The 12,870-nt window shown below is 50.8% G+C and overlaps 1 pseudogene; it reads left to right on the top strand.

Moving 5' to 3' along the window:
• LOC135891602 (bromodomain-containing protein 4-like) overlaps positions 1-12,870 on the top strand; it is a 114,322-nt pseudogene that overhangs the window by 82,664 nt on the left and 18,788 nt on the right.

Raw genomic sequence — 12,870 nt, 5'->3', positions numbered from 1 at the left:
CCAGCCCCCTAATCATTTTTGTTGCCCTCCGCTGGATTCTTTCCAGTTTTTCCACATCCTCCTTGTTGTGTGGGGCCCAAAACGACATAGTACTCCAGATGAGGCCTCACTAATGCCGAATAGAGGGGAATGATCACGTCCCTCGATCTGGTGGCAATGCTCCTACTTAGGGCTGGTCTACACTAACCCCCCCACTTCGGACTAAGGTACGCAAATTCAGCTACGTTAATAACGTAGCTGAATTCGAAGTACCTTAGTCCGAAGTTACCGCGGTCCAGACGCGGCAGGAAGGCTCCCCCGTCGATGCTGCGTACTCCGCTCGCCGAGCTGGAGTACCAGCGTCGACGGCGAGCACTTCCGGGATCGATCCGGGGCACTTCCGGGATCGATCCAGGATCGATTTATCGCGTCTTAACCAGACGCGATAAATCGAACTCAGAAAACCGATTGCTTACATCCGGACCCGGATGTAAGTGAAGACGTACCCTTATACAGCCCAAAATGCCGTTAGCCTTCTTGGCAACAAGGGCACACTGTTGACTCATATACAGCTTCTCATCCACCGTAACCCCTAGGTCCTTTTCTGCAGAACTGCTGCCTAGCCACTCTGTCCCTAATCTGTAGCAGTGCATGGGATTCTTCTTTACTAAGTGCAGGACTCTGCACTTGTCCTTGTTGAACCTCATCAGATTTCTTTTGGCCCAATCCTCTAATTTGACTGGGTCCTTCAGTATCCTATCCCTACCCTCCAGCGTATCTACCACTCCTCCCAATTTAGTGTCATCTGTAAAGTTGCTGAGGGTGCAATCCACGCCATCCTCCAGATCATTAATGAAGATATTGAACAAAACCGGCCCCAGGACCGACCCTTGGGGCACTCTGCTTGATACCAGCTGCCAACTAGACATGGAGCCATTGATCACTACCCGTTGAGTCCGACAATCTAGCCAGCTTTCTATCCACCTAATAGTCCATTCATCCAGCCCATACTTCTTTAACTTGCTGGCAAGAATACTGTTGGAGACCGTGTCAAAAGATTTGCTAAAGTCAAGGAATAACATGTTCACTGCTTTCCCCTAATCCACAGAGCCAGTTATCTCTTCATAGAAGGCAATTAGGTTTGTCAGGCATGACTTGCCTTTGGTGAATCCATGCTGACTGTTCCTGATCATTTTCCTCTCCTTGAAGTGCTTCAAAATTGATTCCTTGAGGACCTGCTCCATGATTTTTCCAGGGACTGAGGTAAGGCTGACTGGCCTGTAGTTCCCCGGATCCTCCTCCTTCCCTTTTTTTAAAGATGGGCACTACATTAGCCTTTTTCCAGTCATCCGGGACCTCCCCCGATCGCCATGAGTTTTCAAAGATAATGGCCAATGGCTCTGCAATCACATCCGCCAGTAGGGACTGCTCCAGGTTTTGTGGTGACTCTTCCACCTCCCCCAGGAAAAGCATGGAACAGCATGGAGCTGGTGCTTCTAACCGTTCCCCGGTACCTAGTAGGGAGGTGAGAAACCCTTTACCGTTGACTTTGGTTCCAGCCTCTGGACATCCATTGAATCTGGTACTGATGAGGGAGATGCCAGTACTGACTGTTTCTGCGTCGGCAGCATACCAATTAGCTACAGACCTCCTTCTGCCTTTCAGTCCTGACCTCTCCTTTGGTCCAGGACTTTGCCAAGTCTCTGTCAACTGTAGCCCCTTCTATTGAACAAGCTACTGAATCCTTGGGTCTGTTGACACTGCGCCCCAATGTTCCCCTTCCACAAATTGTGGAAATAGGGCTGGTACTCTGATTGGTACGTGGGACCCCGGTACCAGGAACCTCCTCGGCACTGCTGCAGTCGGCACAGCAGATGTTTCCATGGTGGCTTTCACCACTCTTGACGGTGCCATCAGACACTCTGGTACCACTGTTCACTTCGGGACTGACACTGCTTCAAGCACTGGCATGCTTGGTACCAATGGTATTGCTTCCATTGGCAGCTCTGTTTCCTGCCTCATTCTGGACAATAGACGAGTCAAACATCTACTTGCTCTCTCTGGTTTGGCTCTGCCCTTATCTCCGGAATCCTGAGGCTCCTTTGAGTCAGGGTTGTCATCCTCCCACTCTCCATTGCCCGACCAGCATTGAGGGCCACTGATGGACTGTTACATGTAACCGGATTGGCGCACATCTCATGCTCAGGACGGAGGTCCCTGGCCCTGCACCTGTTGGCCACCAGTGCCTTATCCATGTCAGTGGAATCCGTGGGACACTCCTCGGTCGCAGAGGTCCTACTCTTCATCTTGCTCAAAGGCAAGATTGCCGGCCAGTCTGTGGTGGTGACCCTCGATCCACTGCAGGCCAAGGCACTGGCAGTCCTCCCTGTGGCGCGTCCAGAGTTGTTCCATCTGGGTCCGTCATCCCTGGAACAAGATCCGGCTTTGGCTCAGTTAAGAGCCTCATCTTCATCTCCAGATGATGCTGTGCTGCATGGCTCATCCTCCCCTTCGGTACTGGATTTTAAGGTGTACCAAGTCCTTTTGCAGTATGTAGCTGCTTTTCTTGGTATCCAAGCAGAGTTTGTTTTTTGTTTTTTGTTTTAAGAGAACCCCCCACAAATTGATGGACATTTTACAGCTCTGTGCCCCTGGGAGAGTCACCCTCTCTATCAGCAGTGTGCTCCTTGAACTGGCTAAGGCCCTCTGGAGCACTCTGGCTTTGACACCACCTATAGCTAAGCACATAGAAAAGCACTATTTCATTCCCATGCTGGGATTTGAGGGGTTTAACTCCCATCTGGCCCCAAATTCAATAGTTGTAACTGCGGTGAACAACAGAGCCCAGCAGGGCAGGTTTAAGTTCACCCCTAAAGATTAGGGATTCTAAACGATTGGACTTCATGGGCAGGAAGATTTACACCACCTTTTCCTTACAGATGTGAATTGCCAATCAGCAAGCCTTGCTGTCTAAGTACAGTTTTGTTAACTGGACAGCTATGTCAGGAGGAATTTTCTGGTATTTGTCACTGAGGGCTGCTTGGTGGCTAAGATGCCTTTTGTAATCCACACTCGATATCATGAACACCTCGGCCAGGGTGGGTGGCCTATGTGGTCACCATGAGATGGGGTTCCTGGCTTTCTTTGGCCTTCGACGGCTGAACACTGTTCTCAGACAAAACTGAGGAGACGCTGCGGTCCTTTAAGAATTCCAGGACTACCCTGCAGTCCTTCAGGCTGCAGAGGCGCCACCTTGGCACCCAGCGGCAGCAGTATTGTCTGCAGTGCACATTTGGCCAGCCTTTCCCTCCTCTGAGGCCTGGTCTACATTGGGGGGGATCGGTCTAAGTTACGCAACTTCAGTTACATGAATAACATAGCTGAAGTCAACGTACTTACATCTACTTACATTGTCTTCACTGCGGTAGGTCGACTGCTGATGCTCCCCCGTCGACTCCGCCTACGCTTCTCGCTCTGGTGGAGTACCGGAGTCGACGGGAGAGCGCTCGGCGGTCGATTTATCGCATCTTCACTAGACGCGATAAATCGACCCCCTCTGGATCGATCTCTCCAGAGGTAAGTGTAGACATGCCCTGAGGCACAGGATTACACCAGAAAGAGGGATAGATCCCACAGGAGGAAGCTGTTGGGCTTGGGGTTTGGCCAGTCCCCACACCTTTCCCTGGTGCCTTTCCAAGTGCCCATTTGACTCCTTGCTCCAGAGCACTGTCCTAGTCATTGCTCCTTCCTCCTCATCTCCCTCTTTTGGGGACAGGCTGGCCCTCTTTCACAGTGATTGGGGTTCAATCACTACTGACAGCGGGGTCCTAAGTACCGTCAGATTGGGTTATGCCTTCCAGTTCCTCTCTACACCACCTCCCAACCCTCCCTCCCTGTCCCTCTTCAGGGACCCCTCTCATGAGATACTGCTCCTCGAGGAGGTCTACTCTCTGCTGCCTTTGGGAGCAGTGGAGAAGGTTCCACTGGAACACGGGGCACAGCTTCTGCTTTGGATACCAGGAAGTACTGGGAGTAGAAGTAAGGCCTCAACAAATACATCAGGTACATGGGGTTCTGAATGGTCACTCTATAGACTGTCTTCCCTGCATGCTCTGGAGCTTCAGGACACCTACTTTCACATGGCAATTATTTACTCCTGGGGAATTCTGTGCATCTACGGACATGCAGAATTCATGTGTCCCGCAGAATTTTTTTTCAGCAGAAATTACATTTTTGCCCCAGAAGTGCTGCAGTTCTGCCTTTCGCCCACCAGAGTCCACTGTGGCGCCAGAAGAACCAGCAGCATGAACGCAGCTGGCTGTTCTGGTGCCACAGCGGCCTCTGGTGGGCAGAAGGCAGAATTGCAGCACTTTTGGGGCAGAACGTATTTTCTGTGTTGGGGGAATTCTGTGCGTGCCTAGTGCTGCAGAATTCCCCCAGGAGTAGAAGTTCATCACAGCACCGTGCCCATGGAGCCAGGTTAGAACAGAGTGGGGCACATGGGGCTGCTGGGGGGTAACAGACATGGGTTCAGAATGGCTAGTGGGGGGGGCAGACTGGGGTGCGGGCTCAGGAGCTAGTGGGGTGACAGCATTGAGATGGGATGGGGGAGGGGGACTGCAGGGACACATGGGGATGGGGAAGGAGGCTGTAGAGACCCCTGGGGATGGGAGGTGCGGGGACAGGGGCAGATGTGCCTGACTGAATGGGAGAGGCTTGGGGTCAGCCAGGATCTGCATGGGGAAGGTTCCCCAACTCCCTTACAATCCCACCCCTCAGCCCCTCCCCCCCAAAAAACCTTTTCCACTAGGGCTGTCAAGCGCACCTGAACCCCTCTTGCACCCCAACTCCCTGCCCTGAGCCCCCTGCCGCACCCCTCCTGCACCCCAGCCCCCTGCCCAGAGCCCCTTCCTGCACTGTGCCCCCGCTCCTGCACCCCAACCCCCTTCCCTGAGCCCCGTCATACACCCCACACCCCTCCTCTGCCCCAACCCCTTGCCCTGAGTCCCTTCCTGCACACTGCACCCCGTCCCATACCCCGCACTCCCTTCCACAACCCAACCCCAGCCCTACATTCTTGGCCCTGCATGCAATTTCCCCACCCAGATGTGGCCCTCGGGCCAAAAAGTTTGCCCACCCCTACCCTAAATAAATGCCAAAAGTCCACACTAATACCCGTGCAACAAATAGAGTTCATTGGAGTCTTCCTCAACTCTCTCGAGGCAATGACCTCTCTACCACAACAGCGATTCCTCACATTGACCAACCTGATTGCTACAGTACAAATCAGCCCACAAGTCCCCGCCAGAACATGCCTACATGGCTTCCAGAACACCACGGCAGATCCATTAAGCAGGAATTTCTCCCAGGACCACAAGTGGAAACTCAACACGCATGCTCTGGGACATCTTCAAACATTGGGGATTCCTGACAATAGACCTGTTCGCAGCCACACAAAACACCAAATGCCCACAGTTCTGCTCTGGGGGGAGGCTCAGTCGCCACTCTCTGGGCGATGCCTTCCTCATGAAGTGGAACACTCCTCTCCTTTATGCGTTTCCCCCAACCTCCCTTTTGGCCTTGGTGATCCACAAGATCAGGCAGGACAACTCCAGGGTAATTCTAATAGCCCCCACGTGGCCTTGCCAAACTTGGTATCCTTACCGTCTCAAATTATCAGTATGCCCACCATGGATGCTTCCGCTTCTGCCTCGTCTCCTATCTCAGGATGCAGGTCACGTTCTTCATCCAGATCCCCAAAGACTCCATCTCAAAGCGTGGCTACTCCATGGCTCAAGCAACCTGAAATAATGTGTTCCAATGAAGTACAAAACACAGTCACAGAACAACCAGCCACACCAACTGCCTCCACCAATGGAAACAATTTGAGGCATGTGCCAACAAAAATGAATTCCGGCTGTGTCAGCCTCTTTACCCTGAATATTGGACTATTGGAATATTGAGAAGTCAGGCCTCTCCATGAGCTCAGTTAAGTGCAGCTCTCCGCTATCACAGCGTTCCACAGCAAAGTAGATGAATTCTCCATATTTGCTCACCCACTCACCAAAAGATTCCTCAGAGGCCTCAGCAATTTCTATCCTGAAGTGAGAGAACCTACCCCACCATGGGACTCAACCTATCCTCCAAGTCCTAACTGGCCCTCCATTTGAACCCATGGCGACATGCTCTTTGTTACATCTTTTTATGAAAGTAGTGTTCCTCATTGCCATTACATCTGCCAGATGGGTGGGAGAATTGGGTTCTCTTTTGGCAGATCTGCCAGACAGTCTTTTTCAAAGATAAAGTTTTTGAGATCAAATCCTAAGTTTTTGCCCAAGATTGCCTCATCTTTTCACCTCAACCAGCCTATCTACCTTCTGACATTCTATCCTAAACCCCGCCAGGATAGACAACAATCCACACTATGTACCCTGGGTGTACACAGGGCAATTGCTTTCTACTTAGACAGAACAAAAGCATTCTGTAAGTCTCGGAAACGGTTTGTCTCAATCACTGAACGATCCAAAGGGAACGCCATATCTACACAGAGTCTCTCCAAATGGATTTCAGATTGCATAAAACTGTTACTCCCAATGTGGTCAACAACCCCCTACGGCAGTAGTGGGCCACAAACGGCCCATCAGGGTAATCCGCTGGCGGGCCACGAGATGGTTTGTTTACACTGACCATCCACAGGCACGGCCACCTGCAGCTCCCAATCGCCGCGGTTCACTGTTCCCGGCCAATGGGAGCTCCGGGAAGTGGCACAGGCCACAAGGACATGCTGACTGCTGCTTCCCGCAGCCACTGGGAGCTGCGGGCGGCTGTGCCTGCGGACGGGCAATGTAAACAAACTGTCGCACGGCCTGACAGCAGATAGCCCTGACGGGCCAAAGGTTGCCCACCACTGCCCTATGGGGATTCACACGCATTCCACCAGAGCCTTATCGACCTCTGTAGCGTTTCTTAACAGTGTCCCTGTTGCGGAAATCTGTAAGACCACAACCTAGGTGTCAGCCCATACATTTACTCAACATTACACTTTAGAACAACAGGCAACCTCCAATGCCCTGTTTGGACTCACTGTGCTTTCGTCTGCTACGACTTCAACTCCGAAGCCTTCCGAAGGGTACTGCTCTGAAATCACCCAGGGACATCACTTGAAGAGAAAGTTACTCCCTTGTGCAGTAACGTTGCAATAACTACTTCAGAGTTATTGCTAGGCTCTGCAGTAGAGAAGGAACTGAGGGGGAGTTTATCGCACAGCGCTAATTAACCACCTGAAGCAGCGCAAGACGGGGACTGTGCATGTGTGATCCTGCCAGGCACTGCTACCATAAATCTCTGATTATGAGTGCAGGGGTGCCCGAACACCTAGAGTGGTGCATCCATAGGGGGACACATCTCAAAGAACCTACATTACTGCACAAGATGAGTAACTTTCTCTTTTTTAGTGCAGAATTTGTAAATTTTTGGCACAGAATTCCCCCAGGAGTGCAATTATACCAAGTCACAGAAAATTCCTTCAGTTCATCATGGCAGAATGCCAGTTTCAGTACACGGTGCTTCATTTGGCCTCTCTTCTGCCCCCAGGGTTTTTACTAAATGCACAATTGTTCTGGCATATCTCAGGAAGAATGTAATTCACATCTTCCTGTATCTTAACAAGTAGTTACTATGGGGCAGATCCAGAGAGGAAGTTCTTGCTCATATCAGTACCACACTGCGGTTGCCTGACTGTCTGGGTCTCACCCTAAACACCAGAAAGTCAACCTTGGCTCCCACTCAGAATATTGAGTTACTTGGGGCCCTGTTATATTCCACGACATCAGGAGCATTTCTGCTGACTGACCGTTTTCAGATAATTCGCCATCTTTGCTTCAGTCTGAAATCTCAGCCTTCCATGACAGTTAGACCATGCCTGAGATTTGAGCCACGTGTCTGCTTGCACACAGGTGGTCCAGTTTGCAAAGTTATACCTCCATCCCCTTTAAATGTGGCTCAGGACAGTCTTGCATCCTACTCTTTATTCTCTAAACAGACTGGTTCATCTGCCTCCACTAGTCGTAGACTCTTTGCAGTGGTGGATGTGTCCACAGAATGTTTGCCAAGGCGTTCTCTTTGTCCATCCCTCGCCAACCAAGTCCGGTTGTTACCAAAGCCTCCCTGATGGATTGGAGGGTGCACCTGGGGTCATTGAAAGTACAGAGACTGTGATCGGCACAGGAAGCCTCACTCCATATCAACTTGCTGGAGCTTTGGGCCATCTAAAATGCATGTCACTCTTTTTGGCAACATATCAGAGACTCGGTGATTCGCATACTTACTGACAATATCACCGCGATGTGTTATGTAAACAAACAAGGGGGAGCATGCTCCAGATTGCTCTGCCTAGAGGCAATCAGGCTGTGGCAGTTCTGCATCGAGAAGAATGTTACTCCGATAGTCATTCACTTGCCTGGGGTTCAAAATAACTTTCAGACTATCTCAGCAAGTATTTTTCCCTAAGACACAAATGGTCCCTGAAAACAAGTGTCCTCTGGGTTATCTTCACAGCTTGGGGCATCCCAATGATCGACCTGTTCACTACAAGGGACAAGAGGAAATGTCGTCTGTTCTGCTCTCAACCGGGCCTCAGTCAAGCCTCCCTGTCCAAACTCACTGTGGTCCTGATCCTCCTCAGGTCATTCTCTAGCTCAAGGTGGCTCATGCCAAGATCATTCTTGGTGCCACATTGTGGCCAAGACAAAGCTGCTTCTCTGACTTTCTCATGCTGTCAATTCAGCCTCCCATGAGGCTTCCTCTCCATCACAACCTGCTAAATCAGAATCACGGACGCATCTTGCATCACGTGCTCAGCTCTCTGCATCTCACGGCATGGCTTCTGCATGCCTGAATGAGGAGGAAGAGCAGTGTTCAGTGGCTATCGAACAAGTGCTGCTCAACAGTAGAAAGTCCTCTACCAGAATGGCCTACTCAGCAAAATGTAAACCTTTTTTGGTATGGTCATTAGCTCGTGGAATCCAATCGAAACTGACTTCTCCCCACGACATCTAGGAGTACCTGCTACACCTTTAGACGTGGGGGCTTGCACTTAGTCCAGTGGTTCTCAACCCGTGGGCCACTCCTGCCCCAATCAGCACACAGTTGCAGCCCATGTGACATCCTCAGGGCCATACAGGTTATATATATTGTGATAGACCCAGACCAGTTGGGAACAGCAGAGTAGCAGAAGGGAGATATACTGGCCACTGGATAAGTAGTTTTCTGTTCCCTGAGTGACCAGAGCAGGGGCTGCTCCAGGCTAATAGACCACCTGACTCCAATTAACCTGCTAAGAGGTCAGGTGAGGCAGTTAAGCACCTGACTCTAATTAAGGCTCCTCTGATGCTATAAAAGGGCTCACTCCAGTCAAGCCAGGGGGCCAGAGGAGAGGAAGTGTGTTTGAGGAACTGGGAGCAAGAGGTGTGCAAGAAGCTGAGAGTGAGTAGGCATACTGCTGGAGGACTGAGAAGTACAAGCGTTATCAGACATCAGGAGGAAGGTCCGGTGGTGAGGACAAAGAAGGTGTTGGGAGGAGGCCACGGGGAAGTAGCCCAGGGAGTTGTAGGTGTCGTGCAACTGTACCAGGAGGCACTCTAAACAGCTGCAGTCCACAGGGCCCTGGGCTGGAACCCGGAGTAGAGGGCGGGCCCTGGTTTCCCCCCATACCTCCCAACTCCTGATCAAACACAGGAGGAATTGACCTGGACTATAGCTTCTACCAGAGGGGAAGGTCTCTGGACTGTTTCCTGACCCACAGGGTGAATCTGTGAAGCGAGCAAATCCGCCAATAAGTGCAGGACCCACCAAGGTAGAGGAGGAACTTTGGGCTGGTCCACACTGGGGCGGGGGATCGATCTAGGAAACGCAACTTCAGCTACGAGAATAGCGTAGCTGAAGTCGACGTTTCCTAGATCGAACTAAGTTTACTTACTGCGGGTCCACGCGGCGCAGGCAAGCTCCCCCTTCGACAGCGCTTCCTCCTCTCGGTGAGCAGGAGTTCCGCAGTCGACGGGGGAGCGCTTCTGGGATCGATTTATCACGTCCAGATGGGACACGATAAATCAATCCCAGAAGATCGATCTCTACCCGCTGAATCGGGCGGGTAGTGTGGACCTAGCCTTTATCACAAAAAAAATATATATATATATATATTGTGTGGGTGCAGCCCACATAACACACACAGACCTGCATATGTGGCCCACAATGGTAAATAGGTTGAAGACCACTGGCTTAGTCCATTGAAAGCGCATCTGGCAGCAATACCGGCACTTCATCCCCCTGTTCAGGGAAAATCAGTCTTCTCCAGTGCCATGGTAATGAGATTCTTATGAGGGCTTCTTTGTCTATATCTTCCATTATGAGAGTCGGTTCCCTTGTCGGACCTAAACACAGTCCTGGCAACTCTGATGGGTCATCCATTGTAGCCCCTATTATCTTGTCCCTTTTTGCTCTTGTGTCAGAAAACCGCTTTCCTGTTAGCAATAAGATCAGCAAGGAGACTGTGAGAGTTGCAAGCTCCAATGGCAGAACCTCCTTGTATACAGTCCTCCAAAGACAAGGTAACTTTACAACCACACCCCACGTTTTTGTCTAAAGTGGTTTCTGTTTCATTGGAACCAGGTGATGTATTTACTGGAGTTTTTTACTAAACCGCATTCATCTCTGGAGGACCTGCATTTCCATATCTTAGATGTCAGGCAATATCTAGCCTTTTTATCTGGACAGAACTAAACTGGTTTGTGCCTCACTTCATTTGTTTGTGCCATATGCAGATTGCATGAAGGGTCAACTGGTCTCGTCACAGATCTCCAAATGGGTAACATCCTGCATTGACAGCACATGAAATAGCCTTGGCTACACTCCTCAGTGCGTGTAAGCTCATTGTACAAGGACGCAAGCATTGTCCAGAGTGTTCCTTAGTAATCTTTCCATATTGGACATTTCCAGGGCTGCTACGTGATCATTGATACATACATTCACGAACCATTACGCCATCACCACATCTTCCAGGGCAGAAGCAAGCTTTGGTAGAGCTGCCCTGCAATCCTTGTTTAGGTAGACTCTGAGCCCCACCTCCAGGGGGGTGGTACTCCTTGTAATTCACCTAAGTGGAAAATAGAATACACAGCTGCATCTACTTGAAGAAGAAGAAATGGTTACTTACTGTACTTGTGGTTTTTCAAGATGTGATGCAGGTGTGTATTCTACGACCCACTGTCTGTCCACTTTGCGTCAGTCTCTCATGTCTGGGCATTCAATGAGGGATGGTTGGGGTGGTGCTGCCTCATATAGCCATGAGGCATGAGCACTGCCCCTCTACGGGTACTGCTAGGCAAATTTCTCCATCTCCAGTGCTCTGAGCACACATACACACCTAAGTGGAATACGCATCTGCGTCACATCTCAAAGAAACATGGTTACAGTAAGTCATTGTTTTTTCTACAGCCCTGGGTTCCCTAGTTGGCACCACATGGTCCCAGGCTGTGCAAGTCTGGGGATAACTTGATGTGTTAGAGAAGGACGTATGGTCACGTGATTAAGAAACGGGGTTAGATGCCATGGGATCTTATTTATATTCCACGGGTATTCTGTGTGATATAATGGCACATCTTTTCCTCTGTTTGGCATGGGCGGTCTAATAAGCAGAACAACTTGTGCAGTTTTGCTGTGGGGAGTTGTGCTCTCTTTCTTCTGTTGTATGTGATGCCATGTATTCCTGCTCTTCTTCCCCAGCTTTGCACAACGCTCTGCCTCAGCAGCCATCGAGACCCAGTAATCGAGCCGCAGCACTACCCCCTAAGCCTTCGCGTCCTCCAGCAGCGTCACCAGCCATAAGCCAGCAGCCCATGCTCCCCCAGCCGCCTTTGCCTCAGCCTCCCCAGGTCCTCCTGGAGGATGAGGAGCCTCCCACGCCTCATCACAGCCTGCCTCTGAGCACCAGCCAGATGCAGCTCTACCTTCAACAGCTGCAGAAAGTGCAGCCGCAGACTCCTCTCCTCCCTTCAGTGAAGGTCCAGTCGCAGCCTCAGCCCCCCCTTCAGCCTCCTGCTCATCCCTCAGTGCAACAGCAGCAGCAGCAGAGGCCGATGCACATGCAGCCCATGCAGTTCCCTCCTCATATCCCTCCGCCTCAGCCAGCTCCACAGCAGCATCCACTCCCGCAGCCAGCTAAACCTCAGCAAGTCATCCAGCACCACCCGTCACCACGGCACCATAAGCCCGACCCCTACTCAACGGGTGAGTGCTGAAATTTCCCCTCGGAGTTCTTAACATCAGGGCAGCTAAAATTCGTAACAAATTAAGGGCGGTGGATGCCTGGTTGGAATATGATTGTTCCACAATCTTCTGAGCTTTGCGAATACTGGTGGTGAGTTGGCATCGGGCTTAGAGCACAGACAGGTCATCAATTAACGTACTTAGTCTCGGAGGAATTCCTTGATAACTTGATAGCCTATTGAGGACTCTAAGCTTTTCTCCTGGGAGCTTAAATCCCAATCCATGGGGGAACCAACTGTTGTAGGGCTCAAAGTTAGGAAACAGATTCTAATTGGCAGTGCTGTGCCCTGTTAAGATTCATCCCGTCCCATTTCAGCCCAGAAGTCTAGCTGTCCTGAAATCAGGGTACAGTTGGCGAGCTCCATCTAGAAAAGGGGCTTGTTTGCTCCCTTTGGCAGGACATTTGGTTTGTGATATCATAGTAATAGCATAAATCACCACCTCCCCAGGAGCAGATCAGGCTTCCTGATTCTGTTTGGATTTAAAGTTCTCCTGCTGTTGGCAGGCGTGTTGTGACGTTCCCCATGAAAGGATTGAAAGTGCATGACTGCCAGCGTAGTATCCGGTAAA

The sequence above is a fragment of the Emys orbicularis genome, chromosome 19 (genome assembly GCF_028017835.1).
Source record: "Emys orbicularis isolate rEmyOrb1 chromosome 19, rEmyOrb1.hap1, whole genome shotgun sequence".
Lineage (NCBI taxonomy): Eukaryota > Metazoa > Chordata > Testudines > Emydidae > Emys > Emys orbicularis.
The sequence above is the reverse complement of the archived record's forward strand: the minus strand, read 5'-3'. Positions and strand labels throughout refer to the sequence as shown.